Below are 23,170 nucleotides of genomic sequence, written 5' to 3' on the forward strand. Positions count from 1 at the left end.
TTGGTGTGATGGAAACCTAAAACATTAGAGATAGCTGATCTACAAGATTAAATCCTGCATGAATCAGTTCATTTAAAAGATCAAATTTATTCTTGTTGTGGGATGAATCATATGCTTTTGAAACTCCTGACTTTTGTGTATAACCTTCACTAAAATGTCTTAAGACACTAAAATGTCTTTCTATGAGAATCATTAGATAGCAACCATTAAATTAGTTGTCTAGAGTGACCGTAGTGTGTAAAGATTATATATATAAAACAGATTTCTTTTGTTAACTGTAGTCCTTCTAACATTAAGCTAAATCATAAGCTTACAATTTTCGGAGTCCAAAATAACTAAATCTTTTATCATGCAAGACTGGAGAAAAAGAAACAATTGCAACAAAAGGCTGTCCAATGGGGATTTGAATGAGAATTAGTGCTATTGGTTGAGGCATTTATAGTGCAGGAGGAAAAGGAATTATGCAGTGTAAAAGAAGGATTAACTAGAACAAAGGTCATGAAGCACTGAAAGGATGGATTCCCTTCTCCCTGATTTAGGACAGTATACATAAAGGCTTCCTGTTTTGCAACGGGTGGCAGAGATGAAATATTAATATAAAAAGTGAGAAAAAAAACTTTCCAAGACAGAAACATTTTTGGAAATATATATAAACTGTATCATTTGTTTTTGTTAGTTTCACACTAAAAAGATTAGTCCTGAATATCTTCCCCTAAGGGAGTAGTTCATACACAATTAGTCATGGGGCTACTCAGCTGCACAGGGGTTTCTAGTGCTAGACCCATGATATCTGAAAACAGTTTTTCCAAACCAGACATACTTAATGAAGTCATAGTAAATTATGAATAGGACACCTTAACCCTGTAGCCCTAGACGATACATCAAACCCATATCCCTCTTACAAGTCACCATGAAAAGAAATGTTTGGCATGGACTTACTTTTGAGAGTTCTTTTGTAATCCTTTATAGGACGAAATTTGGACAGATCACTGCTGGGAGGGATAAATGTATATAAAAAGGCAAAATGCAACATTGAAAAGACAACCTGGCACTAGATAAAGACATAGAAACTATCAAATCCTTTTCCAGTGTCATTAATGGCAAGACTTCAGCCATGTGCCTAATGAAGCAAAGCAAAATTGACTCCAAGGATAAGTGGCTTTTAAAATATGCTTTAACCTTTAGAAACTTTAAGTCAGTCTAAAGCAGTGGTTCTCAACCTCTTTAGATTCAAGGCACCCCTCAGAAAGTGCCAGCCCTTAATTTTCACTTGTTTTTTTACTATAGAAAAATACTACAGCAATTCTTCCATTACAAAGAACTCAGAAAAGACAACAGCAGGTCAGAACGTTTTTAATACCATATGTTCCTATGTGAAATCTCTGGGTTTATCTTGCAACTCATGTCTGAGCACTTAACAGTGCTAATACTGCATGGCACCTTGTGCCACCTTTGAAAGGCTCTTAAGGTAACTCAGGGTGCCACAGCATCCTGCTTAAGAATTACTCATCTCAAGTGTGTATATTTTAATTTTAATCTTTTATATGGTAATATAGCCCAACAGCAAATGGAGACTATAACAATTAATTTAAAATCTATTTCTAAAATAGTCTGGCTCAGATTGCACACAATTCATTTGTTTTTTTTAATTGTCGAGTAATAAGGCTAACTGTAGACCCCAAAACCATTGCAGTTGGTGGATTATGTTTACTGTCCTCCTTAATACATTACAATTAAGCTTATTTATTTAACTTCATGGATTATGTTAGATACACCCTAGCATTCAGATTTATCTTTATGGACATGTGGGGTGCATCCCCACGAGTGAGGATGTGTGTTTCCCTAGGGACAAGTAGCAGTGCCACAACTTGTGCTGCTGCTACTTATCCCTGGGGGATGCCTGTGCCACGTGTGCTCTGGCACATGCCTGGGTGGGGTAGGGGATGCTGGGGCCAGCAGTTTTGTTGACATCAGCAGCCTAACCAGGGGTCCTGAGGGCCTCTGGGAGCTTCAGCCACAGCACTCCTGCAGCAAGGAGCCTGGCCAGCAGCTAGAGCATGGCTCCAGTTAGCCAGGTTCCAGCTTTGGGCAGCACATGCTGCCACCATGTGCACTGCTCTGATTTTTTCGATGTGGGTTTGTTTGACCCTGGGTCAAATACCTCCCCCACACTGCTGCAAAGTAGCAGCACAGGAAACACCTACATGTGTAGCATGTGCAGTATGTGGCACCACAGACAGCACACCACACCGCACACCCGTGCTCATCTGGACATGCCCATGTGGTCCAGTCACACTGATGCTTTACTGTTAGTAAACTGGTACTAATAGCTAAGATTATTTTAATTTTCAGTTACTTTTCTCTGGCTCATGAATTAAATAAGTATTAAAGTAGGACCTGACATCTATTTCTGGGCCGCAGTGAAAGTGTTGTAAGGAGTTTAAATTATATTTATTAAACACGTCCTGATACAGTTAGACTCTCAGACCTACTTGTATCTGTTCCACCATAGTGTAAAAAAGTCTGTGTTGATGTAACTTGCAAGGAGCCAGAAAAATATATAAAGTTAAAAGTTGCTTCTGCATTACCTTAATTTAGAATGTTTTTTATTCCTTAGCTTCTATATTACATCAACCTGGACCCCTTTATATATCGAGAGAGCAGGCATAAGCAAGCTTAAGAGAGTCTGATTATAAGGTTAAGATGGCACAGAGAGTGCTAATTCCTACCTCTTTCCCACCTCTAACTTGGCTCTTTGTATGTACCTTTGTCTTTTGCTAAATCTGTTAGCACTGAAGCAGTACTTAACTAAGGCCATTTCTGTTTTCACAGCTGCATCCCAGTTGAAAAGTATTTAATTAAACTGGTTTAAAATAACTGGTATGAAAATCTATGTGGAACCTCTTAATTCAGTTTGAATCCCACTTATATTGATTCAACTTATTTGTTTTAAAAAGTAAGTGTCACTGTTATAACACTGCTGAAATAAAGAACTTACCCAGATAAGTAGCAGTATTTTACATTCATTAACAAAATGTGAAAAATTCTGTGTTTTTCAAAAGGAGAGAGAGGCAGAGAAATAAGACTCCTAGCATTTCTTCTCTGTTTGTTGCAAACCAATAGAACCAGTTTTAGAAATGACTTTTTTGGGCAACATTAGCTTTTATTATAAAACTACCTTTCTGCTATTCTTGCTCTTTCTGCTCTTAATGTAACACAGGTATGATAATCAGTATATCAATATCACCCTGAAAGCACTGGTGTTGATAGGGCTGAAACTAAGATGACTTATTAGGGCTCCAATCTGCTGCCTGTGAAGTCAGTAGTAACATTTCCATTGGCATCTGTAGCACAAAATCAGGCCAATTGTGACTGGCTGGCAGATAATGAAAATTTGTGTGGATGGATAGGAACAAAAAAATTGATTCATTAGTACCCTGCTCTTATCCCACAGAGATATGTGTGAGTTTCTACATTTGCAAAGTTTCAAGTTGCAAGGGGGAAGAAGTCTTAGGAAAAATCAGTTAAATATATCCATAGGGCAGAGAAGTTCCCCAGATGGTGAATTTGAATGATATTAACTATTTATATAAAACTTTTACATTTCTGTTCCACTTTTGCTTCCTTTAAAAATGTGAGGCAAGGAGCTATGGGGAGAAAAAAGTGAACTCTAAACTCACAAAGCACTTTGGATTTTATAATATTGCTTTAAAGGAGAGGAATTCAAATATGATAAGGCTACTGTTCTAATGGAATTTTGTTGGTCTTCCAGGCCGTGTACACATATTCAAATAAATCAGGGAGAATTCTCCCAGGTTTTCTTTCATGGTAGAAAACCTTACCCAGAAAACCTTACCCAGCGTTGGGTGTACAGACATTCAAATACAGAGTCCCTGAAGAGTGGAGAGCTTGTAATACTGACAGGGCATGTCTATACATGCGCATTTATTGTGCAGTGACCAAAATTACTGCGCAGTACAGGCATGCATCTACACACTCATGCCCAAACTGTTCAGTAAATAGGACGACTTATATGTATAGATGCCTTACTTCAGGAGTTTAACTTTTTTGGAACGGTGTACCCCCAGCAGCCAGACACAGAGGAGTGTACCCCTGGCAGCTGGATACAAAGCACGGGGAGGAGTGGCTGCAGCCACTGTGTGTGAACTTCCACCAACGCCCGCATCCAGCCGGGCAGGTGGCGCCTGCACGGCAGTGCAATATGGTGCACAGCAGCGCTTTGTCCCTGCCTGCCCGCGTGCCCATGCATACCAGGGGGCCTTTTCAAATACCCCTGGGGGGTATGTGTACCCCTGGTTGACAACCCCTGCCTTATACATAGTAAAACTGTGTGTGTGGACTGACTTTGGATTAATTTTAGTCCTGAGCCACACAGCATTAATGCACTTTAATGCCTGCTTGTATAGATGCCAACCTATTTCCTCTTACTGAGCAGTAAATTTAAGCTGGTGTAAATGTATGCATAGACATGCCCACATTGTGCAGCTGGGCTGAGGGAACTGGAGGTGCACACATCTCCAATTTTCACTTTCTTTCAAGTATTAAGAGTTTAATTCTTTTTGAACTGTGACAGAGAGGCTACAACAAAGCCAACAGTGGGGCAGCTATTGACTGTGGAACATGAGATAATAGAAACCAGGTTTGCCTGAGTTCTAAATGCACCTTGGTTCTACCTCTGGTCCCTCTTATTGCCTTAGGCTGGGAGGTAACATCTCTGTTTCATTTTGCCCATCTATGAAGAGGCATCATTGCCAGAGGAACAGCTGCAGTGCTCAGGCTGTGTTATATCAGAACTGATTCATACCCATGTCTTCACATATTCTTTATCATTGGGGTAATCAATAACCCTTAAAGAGCTTTTTCCAAAATGAATACAAGTTAGCAGTGAGTTTCAAACTGTGTTCTACAGGGTTGTGGAACCCTGAGGTTCTACAATAGGTCATCAGAGCTAACTACAGACAGTCAAATGGAATCGAGGCTGAATCAATTCAGTCTTTGCAGGTTAGTCTAAGATGCACAGATTAAGTTGAACAAAGGAGAGGAGAGGCTACGGGACCTGAACCTGTTCAGCCTCCACAAGAGAAGGCTGAGGGGGGATCTAGTGGCCTGTTACAAACTAGTCAGAGGGGACCAGCAGGCACTTGGGAAATCCCTGTTCCCCTGAGCACTGCCAGGAGTGACCAGGAATAATGGTGACAAGCTGACAGAGGGTAGATTTAGGCTAGATATCAGGAGGCGCTACTTCACGGTCAGGGCGGCTAGGATCTGGAACCAACTTCCAAGCGAAGTGGTGCTGGCTCCTACCCTGGGGGTCTTTAAGACAAGGCTTGACAATCATCTTGCTGGGGTCATTTGACCCCAGTACTCTTTCCTGCCATGGCAGGGGGTCGGACTCAATGATCTGCTCAGGTCCCTTCCGACCCTAGAAACCATGAAACTATGAAAAGTGAACAGACATTTACCTTTGATTCAGGAAATGCAGCCATATGTCTGCAGTGGCTCACACCAGAAGCCAGTGGGCTGCTAGATCTTGGCTCTATGTTCACTACTTCTTCCTGCTGCCCCTGAGGTCTCTGGGATCTGCGGTCCAGAATTACAGCCGCAGGACTCTTCAGGGTTACTCATCACTTCATCTCCCTGCTTCCACGTGTCTCTGGGATTTGTAGTCCACAGTTGCAGCCAGCAGTAATTTTGAACAGGGGAAAGGCTGTTTATCCCCCCTCTCTGGCTCCAGACCCCAGCCAGGATTTGCTGGGGAGGGTGCAGTCCCCATCCCCCCACACAGACTGGGCTGTTTCTCCAGGGCTGGAAAGCATGCTGGGATAGTGGGGAACACTGGTTTAACTTAAACTAGGAAGGGGTCTTAGACAGACATTGCATAAATTGGTTTGACCCAAATCAGTTAAGTCTGATACCAGTTCAACCAGTTTTATCCTAAACCAGTTTCAGCCTTTTTGAAACTGTTTTTTGTGTGCTGAATTTATGTTCTGTTACAGGTTTAAACCAGTTTCTGATCACTTAAACTGGTTTGTGTGTAACTTCTGTCCCTAGCCCAGGGGTTCAGCAAAGAGATCAGTGGTAAGAGTGGGTGCTTCACCATTGCCAGGCTAGGTCTCCTGGCTCTGTGTCAGCTTATACAGCCCATGGAGGCAGGGTAAGGGCTCCATAGCAGAAGAGATATGAAAGGCTTCTGTGAATGTAGAAATTTTGAAAAACACTTGGTTAGGAAGACAGTCATGAAGTCAGAGTAAATATTGTTAATGTTGGTTTCCTAAATGGAGAGAACTGAGATGCCATACAACATCACTCTTACGTTACCTGTCAGGGCCTCTGGCCAGTCAGGCCCAGGTGATCCGAGTTCTTGAGCTCCCATGCCCAACTTGGATCCCTGGCTAATCTGATTGCCTCAGTTCTCTGCAACTGGTTTGGCTGCTGACAGCACTACTCAGCCCATTTATGCACACCTGAAGTCTCATGCTGCAGGCACATCTTGACAACAGTATCACTCTGCTCTGACAAGCCTCTCTGGTTCTTCTGGCTCCTGACTTGGCTTCAGCTTTCCCTAAACCTGCTCTTAGATCTTTCCTGGAACTTGGCACCCAGCTCTCCTTGCTTATAACCTTGGCATGCACCCAGGGCTGGAATAACCCTTTAGTGGGCCCTAGGCAGACAAGCTCATGGGCCCCTAATTTTTTCACTCAATAATTACAATATGTAAAATAAGCACAACTGAGTCCTTTCTTTACTTAGGGCCCTAGGCATGAGCCTAGTTTGCCTATGCATTAATCCAGCCCTGCTTGCACCCCAAACTACATCTCCTGGATCTCTGTTCCACTGATCCAGACCTGACACCCTGGTAACCTGCACCCCCATCCAGCTGACCTAGTTACCCTTCAGGGGCCTATCTGCTGGCCTGGTTGCCTATGTCCGAGTCAAATGCTCACACTACCAGAACATGAAAAAATTCTAATTGGCAGATTTCAGTAGCTTGTCTAATTTTATCCCAACTATATTGTTGGTTCACTAAAACATATTGCCCTAAGAAAGTCTCGATTCTCAAAAAGAAATGCACCCTACACTTTTGTCAAAATTTGTGGAGGGCATGTACAATAATACTTCTATTGTGCAGTGCCCTGTCCAGATGCCTCATCTTGACTAAGAGCTTTCCTTTGGTTTGGCCTCCTTGACTTAAAAAAACCCCTGAGAGCTGCTTTGTAGCTTTTCAGATATCATGGCTGAGGCTTTGCTCACTTTCACCTGTTGTATACAACCTCAGATACCCACTCCTAAGTTATAGCAGCAGTTTAAAGATGGGAAGCTGTGTTTTTACATAAGTTCAACAGATGTTTAAACAGAACAGATGTAAATCATTGAAAAGGTTCAGCCTTCCTCAGAGCTGCCAAATGCCAGATTTATGCACTCAGCACTTCATCACTGGCATGTTAATAAGTCAGCTGTCTTCTCAACCCTCATGGGGTCTCAGAAGCTAGATGTCTTCTACTAGGCTTCTTTATGCCCATGTCTGGGAACTGCTGAAGGATGTTTGGGAGCACAAAATAGAAAAGCCTGGTTAAAACATGCAGTGCAAATCTGTCATTTTCCTGCCAAGGAAGTATTGACAATCAGCCAGAAAAGACAAGGTTCTGAGATTTTATAACCCCTTTTAGGTAATAGAGACCTGCACCACTCCTGTGGAGAGAGTGAAGGTGGAAGTCACTGGGTGATGGTATTAGGGCTGTACCACAAAGTTGTTTCTTCAGGTATGCTAGTCTGGAAGAGAAGAAGCCCAAAGCTGTGACAGTGTCAATCCACTTTTCTGCCACTTATCTCCAAGACGTAGTAAGTACTCAGGAGTCTCTGGCTAAGAGCCACTTCCTCAAGCTGTACAAGGTGAGAGAAGTCTAACTGCCTGCCTATTCCACACACTTGGGGAAAGGACAATGAACCCAAGAACAAAAAAGTATTTGTCTGCAGCCCTGGAAAGAAGCATGTTCCTCACTATAAAAACCTTAATTTTTACTTCTTTCTCCTCTTTCTGAACAGCTGAAATGATGGGATAAGTTTTCAAAACATTGGTCACAGAGATGCAGCAGTGTTTGTAGCATGCTGTGTCCTCTGCACCTACAGAAGGCAAACAATTTTAAGGCTCCTAAAGAGCATGAGGATAGGGTGAAAAGAAAATTTACACAAGAAACCTCCCAGACATAAGTGTTCACAAGGATTTGGGTACATGTACTATATATGGGAAGCAGCCCTCAAAGCAGTAAGCCTCCTTAGTCCCCTGCTTGGTCTTCCTGCTCTAGTCTTTACAGGCCTCAAAGTTGTGGATGGGTCCCTCTGCTGCAACAAAGTATCAGCAGAAGACAACCTGCGCCTCATTAGTGCTGATCTGTAATTTATTCATGCTAAATAAGTACCAATCTGATTCTGCAGCCTTTTAATAAATCCTGTATTATTTTATGGCTCTTTTCTACCATCCCACCAGATGGAGGATAATGGGAACCAGTGGTGACAGTTTTATATGCACAATTCAAAGCAAACTACTTGAACTCTTGCCTACTTTGCTGTGACCTGCTGTCAGATGCTGGTATACCAGATGTACCTGGTCTAACAAAGATAGATTGATATGCGAGATGATTTGTTTAGCTGTACTATTGTTAGAAATGGAGTATTGTTAGAAATGCACAGCTTGCATCTTGCACCTGATAAGAAAGAAACACTGCCAAGGACTTTTTTCCTTGGCCAGCCTTGCCACAGCTTCTCATACTAAATCGCAGACTCTCCCCCAGCTTCTCCCTAGCCTTTCTCATGCAGATTACAGAAGCTGGAATTCAACTGACTGTGTCCTTGAAAGGGGGGCGGGGTTAAACTCTTGGTGACCTATAGTATTCTCTGAGCATGCTTGATTAGCTGATGCATATTTACCTCTCCACCCTGCATACTTAAGTAGTTAATTATAATATACATGCGATGGATGTAGTGATGTAACCACATATATGTTTGTATGAAACGGAAATGAGCTGTAAGAGTTCCTGTTTCTGCACACGTGCCCAGGAGGAAAAAGATAAATACAGCCTGCAAAAATTCCTTGGTGGATTCAGAGTAATCTGAGTTTTTGACTCTGCTCTGACCCTATTTGCAAATACACCTTTTCTGCCATCTAATGAGTGCGTGTCTGTGATTTTAGTGGCCTCCAAGAAACGGACCGCAATCTTTTGCATCACTATCTTAGCAAGGCCACCTCAGGAAAGTGAAAGGAGCAGCCTAGGACAAATGTTATTTTTTTTCGTAGTCAACACAAAATATTCTGTGCTTACGTTATTAAAAGAAGCTAGTTTTCCCTGCGCTACCCACATAGGCTCTTTTGCTAGATATGGCCTGTGTTTTTGGCATATGCAGTAATCCTAAATAACTTCCTCAATTTCACTGTTCATCTGAGGCAAGTATGAAACATCTCTGGCCTTTTCACTATCAAAATGGCCAACATGTCCTTTTTAACACATCTTTCTGTAACACTTCAGATATCTTCATCCTGATGCCTTGAAGCATACTGGTAAATCTCTGTGCTATATCACATTTCATACATAATAGCAGCTGCAAACATGCCATCTTGGGTAATCGGTGCTTATAGCCTTGATTACTTTCTGCAGAACATCAGCCCTAGTAGCACTCCTGATAATCACAGACCATATTTTGTCTGACACTAGAAAAGGCTTTAAAAAAGTGATGATTTAATGCTAGATTTGATTCCCTTACAATTTTACACAACAATCTGGAAACTGACTGCAACCACCAAGTCTCTCCTAGGATTCTGTTTGTGTTACATGTCAGGCATTTGTAACACAAAAAACCCAACCTCTTTATTCTCAAAGGGTAGTGGAGTTTGCCAGATCCTTTTTTTGGCAACAGTAGAAAGTAGTTCACAGTCATTTTCAATTAATAGAGGCTTCCTAAATATAAAAGTGTATTTTGTTCACTAAACCCATAACCTAAAGCTGAAATCCTCTTTCTCAATGAGAGCTCTTGGGTATTTGCATTTTGTTAGCACATGCTAACTGGTCTCCAGTTTTCACCCCAGTCTTAAAGGGTTGCGAAAGGACCAGACCGAAAAGGGTCAAAGCCAATGACCCATTCTGGTTAAGGTAGCCTCAGAGAGCAACCTGTGTCTTCATAAAGCCCTTACCTTGGAGCCTCAGGTCACAAAAGCAGTCTGTGGAAACAAGGCCAACTTGCCACGCAGGATCTCCCGAAAGCCCCCAGCACCTTGCCTTCCTTCTCTTCTCTGCTCAGCTGCCGCCTCTTGGTTATGTAGTCCATGCCCCTGGGAGGGGGAGGTACTTCCTTGGGCACCTACACTATTGTAATCTTGCAGGAGTAGTGCACTCCCTCCCCAGAGCATTCCCCCAGCACTTTCCTTGGAGGTGTGTGAGGAGAGCTTTATGCCTTATTTAACAGTCCCTCAGGACTGGGGCCTCTCCAACTCCTTCAGCCTTTTCAGATGTGCATCTCAGGCCTCCACAATGCCCTGGCACAGCAGCACTCTCAGGTTGCTGGTGTTGGTGGCAAGATCAGGTATAAAATTCCCTACATACTCCCATACTCCACCTTCCCAAGAGATCATGGTCTTCCTTCACTGTTTGGTGGGACAAGCAGGTTGGCAATGATCTCAACTTGAGTGCAATCTACGTGTGTGTGGGGGGGTGCCAGCCTCTTTTTGGGGGTAGGGGGTGGGGCTGAGGTGGGCTCAGAAAATTGGGGGGGCAAGCTATACAAAGGCAGGACATGGGCCCTGCAGGGCAGGCCAGGAGCACTGCACCTCTGTGCAGAAGCAGGGCAGGCTGAGCTGCACAGGGCAGGCAGTAGTGGCCTGAAAAGGAGGCAGGGGGCTTGGACAGAGGCTATAGCCCCCCCAAGCCCCATCTAGTGCCACCCCTGATATACACAGATGTGTAAACTCTTCTCCCACTGGTTCTTATGACATTCTTTTAAAGATACAGTTCCTTAGGTGCTGGAAGAAGAGCAAGCAAAAACCAAATGTGGCTAATGGCTGTGGTATATATGAGATTACAGACTACGAAGAAATTAAACTGTAAGGTTTAAGACTCTGGCATGGATTCCTATATAGTACAGGGTAGGCAAGAAAAGATGAATTGCTTAGCAGGCAGCAAAAGGTTCATAGCTTTATCCAACATGACATAGGCCAGCCAGTCACCAGAAAAAGCATTTCAAATTCCCCTTTCCAGTTGTACCATAACACAAACCTTCCTTAGCATCCATTTCAGGCTGGTAGAGCTCTCTTCAGCTGCAGTTTCTGGGGCTGTCTGCACAGCATTCTCACATGTGGCTTGTGTTAGTAGACATAGACCATTCTCATTTGCCCTAATGCTAAGTCAGTTCCTGCAGCACAGGAGGGCTTACATATGTTATCAGTGGTTTGCTGAATGCTTCTCCCTCCAGCATACCAATGCTCTCCAGTACCTCATCCCTGGGTTTGGTTGTAATGTCCTGTGTGAAAGCACAGGTCCATTTCTCATGGTATAGGCAATGGCATGTGGTTCCTTGCCATTGGGTGCCCCTATATGGCATTCCTCTGTTTGGATCTGCTCTAGGAGTGTCTCTTCCACTCCAGCTCATTTGCTTGGACAGTACCCTGTGGGCATCTGTATTCCAGCAATTCTTATCCAAAGGGATTAGGACATCCATCTGTCAGAAGAACCTAGGACTTTTGCAGGAGTTCACACACAAGGACCGTGGGACATGACTGCAGTAAAAGATATGAACTCATAAATCCAGACAAAATTCACTCCCAGCTTTCCACTAGCATCTAAAACAGAGAGGTTATCACCAATCACGATAAATCCAGAGCAGTGGAGGACACATGGGCAATGATGTCTACAACACAAGTTGGAGGATGGCCATCAGCTCGGTAGATAGAAATTGGCCTACCTGGACCTTAAGGCACAAAAGCTCGCTGTGAAAAAGTCTCTCTTCTGTGCCAAGCAGGATTGTTTAGGGCAAAGGGGCCAAATAAAGTAGTCGTTTTAAAACAGTTTTGGTGTGGATCCAAGCCCTTTGAACATGAACTACAGTTAGCAGGATTTAAGTGCATTGCCTAGCAGACAAGGCCAAAGATCTAGGAGTTCAGCTTGTGTGACAATGGTTGGTAAAGTTCAGTTCAACCAGCAAGAAAAAGCTGGAAATGCATTCAAATCAAGTGGCTATGTATATAAGTACCAGAGATCTGCATGAAGGTTTTCACAGCCTCTATGTTGCGCCTAGGAGCTCTGCCATGAAGCATGCCCTGCCTATTTGCTCCCTCTCTTTGTGCACCAACTCGCCCAAACCAGGCAGCATAGCCCCTTTAGAACAGCATCTAGTACTCTCCAGCTTTTGATCTCTCTCATGCATGCTTATTGGCATACACCCAACACTGCTCCAAAATGACTATGCTGCTTCATTTCCAGGAGCTGGAATACAGAGGATGGGATTGAGCAGGTTTCATGGTGGCACTGCCAGACATAGCAAAGAAGCAGTGTAGACACACTGGATGTGCATTATGGGATTCCTGAGGTACAGTGCACTGTTTTCTTGAAGCACCTCACAGCTGGGCAACAGCAGGAGAATGGGGAATTTGAAGGCATCTGGTCTCCAAATTTTACCCTTATGTAAAGCCTGCTTCTTAAATTAACCTGCCAACATGGGTTTATAAGTCTTCTTATCACAGATTACTTTGTTTCTTATGCCAATTGTAGTTGGTAAATGTTATTTTTGTTTCCAGCCCTTTGTTCTTGATGCATATTTCTGTGACATCCTTTGGCAGTAGTAGTGTTGAAATGCAATGATTTATCTTTATGGGTGGTCAAAACAGCTAAAATGTAGGAAGGAGCTAGTACATTCCAGAGGAAAATAAGTATAATGTTGTGAACCAAGCCAAAGAGGGGCAACAATATGAGAAATGACAATACCTCAGCACAGATGGGAGTCTTAAATATGACCTTAGGAAAAATAACAGAAATTTTGATTTTTTCAGGTACATAAATAGTTACCAATTAGTTGGAGTTCTTTTTTTTCTGTTGTGAGCTGAGCTCACTATCTTTGTTCACTCACTATTTCTTCCAAACTTCTCTTTCTGATGGTCTTTTCATTTTAAATATATTTTTTCTTAAATTGGTCTATACACATTTCTAATGTAATCCTTACTGAAAAGACCATCTTACACACTGTGATGATAAGAAACAGAGGTCACTTTTTCAGGCAGTCCCTATCTTACTGGAATAGCAGGGCACTTTCTATGTAGACTTCCCCAACTAAGAAATGTGCTACCATTAGCTATTTATCTTCAGTGCTTAGCATGGAAGAACACCTTAAGATCAAGTATTGCTATATAGGACATTTTACAGACAGCTTAATTTATCTACTTGCTATATTTAATCTGTCATGCACTCAAATGCAATATTGATGTACACATTGTAAAAATCATAAAACAAAGGTGAAAAAATACAGTTGTAGTTAGTGAAACAGACTTCTAGGCTGTGTCCAGACAAGCACAGACATTTGGTTCCCTGGGGTACCTTGTGCTGCTGCTACTTGCCCCTGGGGAATGCCCATGTCATGTGCCCTCTGTTGTGCAGCAGATTACCCCAGGCAGTGTAGGGGAGGCTGCAGTCAGCAATTGTGCTGGCCCCAACAGCCTTACCTGGAATCCTGGGGGCTGAGGCAGTTGCAGCCGTGGCCCTCCTGCAGCTGGGAGCCAGGCCAGCAGTCAGAGCATGGCGCTAGTAGGCCAGGCTCTGGTTCTGGGTGGCATGTGCTGCTGCCATGTGTGCCACTCTGCTTTTTTTCTGCATGGGTTTTTTTGACCCTGGGATCTTCTGCAGACCCATCATGGCTGCAGTCATCTGGATGCAGCCCTAAAGTACAGGACTCATGAGCCTGGGAAGAGTTGTTTTTTTCACTACAGTTCAAAAACAACATAATGCACCACAGTTAATTTTAAAGTACCACGTAGAAGCAATGATTTAAAAATGAAAAGTCACCACTTATTGTTGTATTCTGTGTTTAGACTGCCCATCCAACCAAGCCACGTCTTATGACAGGTCATTCCCCAGCCATTTTTTGGTAACTTAACCTAGCACTGCATTACAAAGCCTTAGTGGATAAGACAGTGCTCTATATGAGTTGTGGTCTGGATCCAATCTGCAGGGGACAATCAAGTTTTGACACCTCTGCATTATAAAACCTATCTCAGATGGTTTAGACAAGGATGTTCTTGCTTTGATCAGGTAGTTGAACTAGATGACTCCCTGGGTCCCTTTGAGCCCTTCTTTTCTTTTATTTTGTGATTCTATATTAGTATGAGAGTTTCTATTAGAAGCCCTATTTTGGCCAACTCTACTGATATTTGACCAATGAAAACATTGCTTCTTACTTAACACTACCTCATTTTATTATAGACATTATAGACATTAGGGCTGGAAGGGACCTCGGGAGATCATTGAGTCCAGCCCCCTGCCCAAAGGGCAGGAAGTCAGCTGGGGTCATAGGATCCCAGCAAGATAAGCATCCAATTTACTCTTGAAGGTGTTCAATGTAGGTGCTTGAACCACCTCCGCTGGCAGACTGTTCCAGACCTTGGGGGCTTGGACAGTAAAGAAATTCTTCCTTATGTCCAGCCTGAAACGGTCTTCCAGGAGTTTGTGACCATTCAACCTCGTCATCCCTTGGGGCGCTCTGGTGAACAAACGTTCCCCCAGATCCTGGTGGTCACCCCTGATAAACTTATAGGTGGCCATCAGATCACCCCTGAGCTTTTCCAGGCTAAAGAGTCCCATGGCTTTCAGCCTGTCATCGTAAGATCTGTTTTCCTGACCTCTGATCATGCATGTGGCTCTCCTCTGGACTCTCTCAAGCTTCTCCACATCCTTTTTGAATTGTGGAGCCCAAAACTGGACGCAGTACTCCAGCTGCGGCCTCAACGAGGCCGAGTACAAGGGAAGAATGACGTCCCGGGATTTGCTCGAGAAGCAGCTATGGATGCACGCCAGCATTTTGGTCACTTTACTAGCCGCAGCATCGCATTGGAGGCTCATGTTCATCTTGTGGTCAATGATGACCCCCAAGTCTCTTTCTTCTGTAGTGCTATCCAACGTAGCACTGCCGAGCCTATAAGGATGCTGCAGGTTTTTCCTCCCAAGGTGGAGAACCTTGCATTTTTCAGTGTTAAACACCATGAGGTTCTCATCCGCCCATTTGCTGAGCTTGTCCAGTCAGCCTGGATCACCCGCCTATCTTCTGGCGTGGATGCTTTGCCCCAAAGTTTGGTGTCATCGGCAAACTTGGCCAGTCCACTTCTGACTCCAATGTCCACATCATTAATGAAGATGTTGAATAGGATGGGTCCCAGGACAGAGCCTTGAGGGACCCCACTGGTCACAGGGCACCACGATGAGTGACTGCCATCGATTACAACCCTCTGGGTCCGACCACGGAGCCAGTTTCCCAGCCAGTGGATCGTGGTGGAGCCAAGGCCACAACCGGGCAGTTTGGCCAAGAGGTGATCGTGGGATACCAGATCAAAGGCTTTTTTGAAGTCAAGATATATGACATCAATCTCTTCTCCCTTGTCCAGGTGATAGATCACCTGGTCATAGAAGGAAATGAGATTGGTCAAACAAGACCTACCCGCAACAAACCTGTGCTGACTATCCCTTAGGATGTTAGCCTGGGCCAGTCCCTCAAGGATGGCCTCCTTAAAAAACTTTTCTAAGATCTTCCCCAGGATAGAAGTCCTTTTTCAGGTATGTGGGGAGCCAGAGGAAAAGCAAGGGCAATGTTGGACCCCTGCTAAACCAGATGGGGCAACTGACAACTGACGCCCAGGAAAAAGCCAACCGATTAAATAGGTACTTTGCATCAGTCTTTCATCAGTCACACGGGATGCCCATGCCTGCTATGGGACAGGGAAATCTGGGCGATGGGGATCCCCTACCCTCCATCAATGCTGACCTTGTGAAGGAACACCTTGAGAAGCTGGATACCTTCAAGTCAGCTGGCCCTGACAACCTGCACCCCAGGGTACTCAAGGAGCTGGCGAGCGTCATAGCCCAGCCCCTGGGACGGGTCTTTGAAAACTCCTGGTGCTCTGGTGTACTGCCCGAAGACTGGAAGAAGGCCAATGTGGTGCCGATCCTCAAGAAAGGGAGGAGAGTGGATCCGGCTAACTACAGGCCCATTAGCCTGACTTCTATCCTGGGGAAGATCTTAGAAAAGTTTATTAAGGAGGCCATCCTTGAGGGACTGGCCCAGGCTAACATACTAAGGGACAGCCAGCACGGGTTTGTTGCGGGTAGGTCTTGTTTGACCAATCTCATTTCCTTCTATGACCAGGTGACCTATCACCTGGACAAGGGAGAAGAGATTGATGTCATATATCTTGACTTCAAAAAAGCTTTTGATCTGGTATCCCATTATCACCTCTTGGCCAAACTGCCCGGTTGTGGCCTTGGCTCCACCACGATCTGCTGGCTGGGAAATTGGCTTCGTGGTCGGACCCAGAGGGTTGTGATTGATGGCAGTCACTCATCGTGGTGCCCTGTAACCAGTGGGGTCCCTCAAGGCTCTGTCCTGGGACCCATACTGTTCAACATCTTCATTAATGATGTGGACATTGGAGTTAGGAGTGGACTGGCCAAGTTCGCCGATGACACCAAACTTTGGGGCAAAGCATCCACGCCAGAAGATAGGCGGGTGATCCAGGCTGACCTGGACAAGCTCAGCAAATGGGCGGATGAGAACCTCATGGTGTTTAACACCGATAAATGCAAGGTTCTCCACCTTGGGAGGAAAAACCTGCAGCATCCTTATAGGCTCGGCAGTGCTACGTTGGTTAGCACTACAGAAGAAAAAGACTTGGGGGTCATCATTGACCACAAGATGAACATGAGCCTCCAATGCGATGCTGCGGCTAGTAAAACGACCAAAATGCTGGCATGCATCCATAGCTGCTTCTCGAGCAAATCCCGGGACGTCATTCTCCCCTTGTACTCGGCCTTGGTGAGGCCGCAGCTGGAGTACTGCGTCCAGTTTTGGGCTCCACAATTCAAAAAGGATGTGAAGAAGCTTGAGAGAGTCCAGAGGAGAGCCACGCGCATGATCAGAGGTCAGGAAAACAGATCTTACGATGACAGGCTGAGAGCCACGGGACTCTTTAGCCTGGAAAAGCGCAGGCTCAGGGATGATCTGATGGCCACCTATAAGTTTATCGGGGTGACCACCAGGATCTGGGGGAACATCTGTTCACCAGAGCGCCCCAAGGGATGACGAGGTCGAACGGTCACAAACTCCTGGAAGACCGTTTCAGGCTGGACATAAGGAAGAATTTCTTTACTGTCCGAGCCCCCAAGGTCTGGAACAGTCTGCCATTGGAGGTGGTTCAAGCACCTACATTGAACACCTTCAAGAGTAAATTGGATGCTTATCTTGCTGGGATCCTATGACCCCAGCTGACTTCCTGCCCTTTGGGCAGGGGGCTGGACTCGATGATCTCCCGAGGTCCCTTCCAGCCCTAATGTCTATGAAATCTATGAAATCTATGTCCGGGTAATTGAAGTCATCCATGACAACCAAGGTCCTGGAGCAAGTGGCCTCAATCAGTTCCCGGGTGAACTCCTGGTCAAGCTCAGGACTTTGAGTGGGAGTTCTGTAGTAGACTCCCACTGTTGTGTCCCCTGTGCCATTTTTCCCACGAATTTTTACCCAGAGGGTCTCTAGCTGTCCATGCCGGTCGCCAACATCAGCTTGCAGGGACATGTAGCTTTCCTTCACATAGAGAGCTACACCCCCGCCCCTTTTGTCAACACAATCCCTCCTGTACAGGGTATAGCCCTCTACACCCGTGGTCCAGTCATGGGGTGGAGTCCCACCAGGTCTCCGTTATCCCAATGATGTCATAATTCTTTGTACTGAGCAGGAGGACAAGCTCCTCCTGCTTGTTACCCAGGCTCCTGGCATTAGTGTACAGGCAGGCAAGTGTGCCCTTAGGGGCTCTTGCCTTGCCCACAGATTGTGCCAGGGCTGGGGCAGGGGTGGGCTCCCTTAAGTGCCTTGGTCTGCTGACTTTGCAAAGGTTGCTCAGCGGGCCAGCAGTGGCAGTAGTCCCCCCATCCCCCAGCGGGCTTAGTTTAAAGCCCGGTGGAGCAGGTCAGCCAGCCTGGCTGAGAAGAGCCTCCTCCCCAGGGGAGAGAGGTGGAGGCCATCTCTTCCCAGCAGCTTTCTGCCTCTCTCGCCAAAGAGCGGGCTGTGGTCATGGAAGCCAAAGCGCTCCCGATGACACCAGCTTCGCAGTCTTTGGTTCACTGCGTGGATCCTCCTCTCCCTCCTCAGCCCATAGCCCGAGACTGGAAGGATCGACGAAAACACCACCTGAGCTCCCAGACCCCTAAGCTCTGCTCCCAACTCCTTGTAGCGCCTCATGACCTGGCTGGGGGTGCTCCGAGCCGTGTCATTGCTGCCCACGTGAATAAGGAGCATGGGGTAGTGGTCTGTGGGCCGGAGGAGCTGCAGGATCCTCTCTGCAATGTCTCGGATGTGGGCCCCCAGGAAGCAGCAGACTTCCCGGGCTAAGGGGTCGGGACGGCAGATTGCCCCCTCAGTGGCCCACAGGATGGAGTGTCCCACAACAAACACCTTTCACTTTGACTTGGGGAGAGCGGGGCCAGTAGCTGCGGTCGAGCCTGGGTTGCCTGCAGGAGCTGGCAACTGAGCAGGCTCTGCTGGGGCTGCAAGAGGTGCGAACCTGTTGCTAAGCTCCAGCGGGGCAGGGGCCTTGGTGCGGCGGGCCTTGGGGCCCTTGACCACCTTGGTCCATGCCCCTGACTGGGCAGAGCGGGAGGTCCCAGAGTCCTCCTTAGTTGTGGAGGGAGACGGTGCTCTCCCCTGCGGCTCCCGGGGGAGAAGGGCCTGGCAGTAGGAGTCTATCTCCTGCTCGCAGTCCCTGATGGCACGCAGTCTCTGGACTGTGGCCTGGAGCTCCTCCAGCTGGCACACCAGAGACCCCAGTAGGGAGCAGACCCCACAAGGGGAGGTGGCCATGCTCCCGGGCCCCAGAGCCTGAAAAAGGGACAGGCAGCTCCCGCAGCCAAGAGCCAGGGGCTCCATCTGTGTGGAGCCCGGGACCATGGGCTCCATCTGGGCGGCCGTCTCTGAGGTGCCCGATGGGGGGGCCGCAGAGCCCTCGGGGACCCTCGGGGTGTGGCGCGTGCCCATCCGTGTCATGCCTCTGGTAGGCTGGCTACGGCTGGAGCTGACTACTCTGGGGGGTCGCAGGCAGGGTCTCGTGCCCTCCCACGCCCTCTCCCATGCAAACTCCGCACTAACTCGAGCGCCTGTTTACACAGCCTGTTCACGTGGCTCCGGTCGCAGGGCTCCCTGGGGGGCTGGGCCAAGTAGGGGCCTGGGCGGGGGCTTGACCCGGCCGGCACCAGGCAGCGGCCTTCTCCCAGGGAGTGAGGAGTTAACCCCTTCCCACCACGAGCCCGCTTACCTCCGGCTGTGCTGGGGGTCAGCGGGGGGCTCTGCGGCTGCTGAGGGGGTGTCTGGGGGGCTTACATGGATATTTGTGAAGGTATTCCATACAAAAATTTTAATTTCTGAAAGCCCTGCAAATGCCTTGGTAAATGTTAAAATAACTGAGAGAGGCTCTGCAGGAGTGTCTGGGGAGCCTCTATGAGACAACAGCACATCTATGCAAAGGTAAAGATTCCAAGTGTCTGATTCCAACCACCCTCCTGCTTTGCCCTTAAGCATAAATCTACTTGAAATCCAGCACTACAGTGTTTTTAAGCATACAACACTTAGGAAATATTGGATGTCAGTTGGACAAAGTTTTGAGTTCTAAGACTTTGCAATGGAAAAGCCTTTTTTATTAAAGCAAAGTCTTCCAAAATGATTTTGGAATGTTACACTTTTTGTTCATGTCAGCTATAACAGGTGGATGAAATAGAGTTCTGGGTTATAGCAATTGCTTATTATTTGACATTTAGTATATAAAAACTGGTCGGGAATAGTGGATATCTGGTGCAGAATTCTGTTAGCCTTTTATGCATAAAAGGCACTTACCCAAAAGAATATAAGAAATGTTATACTGGGTCAGAACAATGGTCCATTTAGCCTAATATCCTGTCCCTGACAGTGGCAGGGGTGGATGCTATAGAGGGCAAGCACAGAACCTGATATCTCTAGCGTGATCTATCCCTATTCAGTACCCTCCCTTGCATCCACCATCATACATTTAGAGATGCCAGAAGAAACATCTCCAACCAAATAAATCCAGCTGCATTTTTGGTACTTACGACAGCTTGTAAGTCTATTATCTATAGCACGTGGATGCACAACTAGTTAGCTGTTGATCAGAAGACTATGTGGTGGCTAGGCAGGCATACAGCTATATGTGTGTGTGTGTGTGTGTGTGTGTGTGTACAATCCACTACTCTATATATATATACACACACACACATATATGTGTGTGTGTGTACTATCCACTATTATATATATACACACACACACACACACACACACACACACACACACATACATATATACACATACATACATATATACACACGCTCAGATAACAAACTCACAAGAAGCCATTGTATTCTTGGATGCATGACCTTGTGTACATAGGTGACTGTGTACGTACATAGTTGGGCAGTTGCAGGAGCAACAAAATGGAGAGTGGTCATTCCCTGTTTTAGGTTTAATATCCTGGGAAGTTAGACACCTGACTTTAGGCCCCCTCACCCAGAAGAGATTCAAGCCTTAATTTTTCCGACTTCTCAGTACAACACTCTAACCAATATGCCATGGGTCAGACATTATTTGGATCCTTCTCTGGCACTCCTTTGAAATTGAGCTTTCCCTCTTGTACTTACTAGTCATTGGATATAGTGGATGGAGGGCAGTGCAGTGGAGAAGCTTCTACCTCATTGGAAGGAAAGCCCCTGACTGCGCCCCAGGACCCACTCCTTCCAAGCTAGTAGCGACCTCATTTATTTGCATGCCCTCTGCTTTGCTTGTGTTCTCCTGGTTCCACATGTTTCAATATGCTGACTGCCCAGGAGTCAGAGGGATGTGGGTTCAAACCCATTTTGGGTTTTAACCAGCCATTCAAGTGGCTTGCTTCCTGGGCTACTGCCCTACCCACTCAGCAGTTGAGGTTAAAACAGGGGAGGGCTTTCCTTCCTCCTCCTCCTCCTCCCCCCAATCAACTGTGGGCATTCATTCCTGCCTGTGGCAGGGGGTCAGGCTAGATGATCTGTTCAGGTCCCTCCTGACCCTAGCTACTATGAAACTATGAACATGTATAGGTATTTAGAATATAGCGATTGAGGCATTGGTAGGCTTCCAAATTGATTTAAAATTGTAAATATATCAATAAAACATTGTGTTCAATTGATATCTATAGCTATAGTGGCATTTTATTTTAATCACAGATTTTGGGGGTTTTCATCAGAGAATTTGCGTGGGGAGGCGGGGGGTTTAAATCAGAGAATTTTTTACTTTTAAACAGAGAAAACCAGGATTTTGTCATGACAGAAGGTTCAGATGAAGGTGCTCCAAAGGGAAGTGCCTTCATTAACTCGTGTCTGCACAAGTTGGGAGCAGGACTGGGCTGATGCAGCCTAGCTCTGCTCCCGGTGATGTTTTCAGAATCCGAGATGGGGAAGGGAATAGAGGGAGCTCATTCTGGGCATTGCACAGTTTACACCAGAGCGTTGCCCAGGTGGATTGGAGACTTCCCCACCCCGCCATCCCCGAGGTGGGGTGCTCCAATCCACCCCTCCTCCCACTCCAGTGCAGGCTGGGGAAGCCTCAGAATGGATCTCCCTTCCCTGTTATTCCTTTTTCCCTCCTGAGACAGCACCAGAGGCCAGGAGTAGGGAGCAGGGCAGAGCTGGGGGTAGATGCTACAAAGGTGCAGCCTCTCTCCTTGGATTAGCTCCAAATTAGAGCTTAATCCCACACCTTTCTGACCCAGCAGTTAATGTCTGCTGGGTTGGGAGGATCAGTCTAACTCATGGTGCTTTCTGTGAAGTGCCTTGAGTTAAAACTTGGAGCTGTACTTCTATCTGCACCTACAGGTACTGGAAAAAGCTCCTTGTGGATCCCATCGATTCCCTCAGGTCACCTGATCCCGCACTGGGAATTTATGCGGGGCCCAGGCTGCTCTAGGGTTGATATTTGGCCTGCTGCTGGATGGTGCTATAGCCTAGGTCTCTGCTTATAGGCATGGGAGATTTGGGTTTATATCCCAGGGGTCCCGATATGCACACATTATTATGTACTTGTCCTGCCCCTGTGTGGGCTGCTGTATATGCACATTAGCTGTGTGGATGCTTCTGTGTCCATATAGCACAGGTAACAGTATCACAAACTATGAGTCAGTGGCAAAAAATACCGCTTATGTATGTGGCTGATTAGGTGCTATTTATGCACACAAAGGGTAATAAAAGGTGTCCCTATCATCCATGTAGATGGGGCTGAGGAGGTAAAGAAAAGTTTAGGTAAGGTTTAGGAAAGATAAGGATGCTTGTAGAGCTTGATATTGTGACTTTCACGTGAGCTACTTAGATTATAACCTTCTAATAATGTTATTTTTCTGTAGATTTCCAATCTTAATGCCATCTTTTTTTTCCCTAGAGACTACACTCACTTTGATAAAGCTGCATGGGAATGGCTGAAAAACAACAGTCTACCCTGGAAATATAATCTGATTCCTAATACGCTTGGCTTTCTTCTCCTGACTGTCAGCTATATCCAGCTCTGGCTCTCTTCCTGGAAATGTCCTGGCTTTTCTCTCGAGCTTCCACATTTCAGCCAGAGGGAGATACGAAGCTCTTAGCATTTCAAGGTAACTTGGGCACTCTGTCCTTTTAAGAACTCCCAAATTCATGTTTCAGTTGATAACGCATCGGTGTCACCGGCCAGAAGTTTTCCTGGAATAAATTCATGATGTAATTGGGAGCAACACAGCTGCACCAGGTTAAACCAGCTCTGACTTTGCCATGCCACCTGTTCTTAATATCTCATAAAGGGCATCATGTACAATGGCTAGATAGAGTGTTTTCAACATCAGTAGCTCGGAGTTCCA

General features: G+C 45.9%; 1 long non-coding RNA gene across 1 annotated transcript in view; it reads left to right on the forward strand.

Annotated features, from left to right (window-relative positions):
• LOC149864309 (uncharacterized) overlaps positions 1-23,170 on the forward strand; it is a 65,035-nt gene that overhangs the window by 9,382 nt on the left and 32,483 nt on the right. The window contains exon 2 of the long non-coding RNA XR_016442603.1: positions 22,720-22,930. This is a non-coding gene — a long non-coding RNA (uncharacterized LOC149864309). The remainder of the gene's footprint in view (positions 1-22,719; positions 22,931-23,170) is intronic.

This window comes from Crocodylus siamensis, chromosome 5 (assembly GCF_052110815.1).
Source record: "Crocodylus siamensis isolate JL-2025a chromosome 5, ASM5211081v1, whole genome shotgun sequence".
In the NCBI taxonomy this organism is placed as follows: domain Eukaryota; kingdom Metazoa; phylum Chordata; order Crocodylia; family Crocodylidae; genus Crocodylus; species Crocodylus siamensis.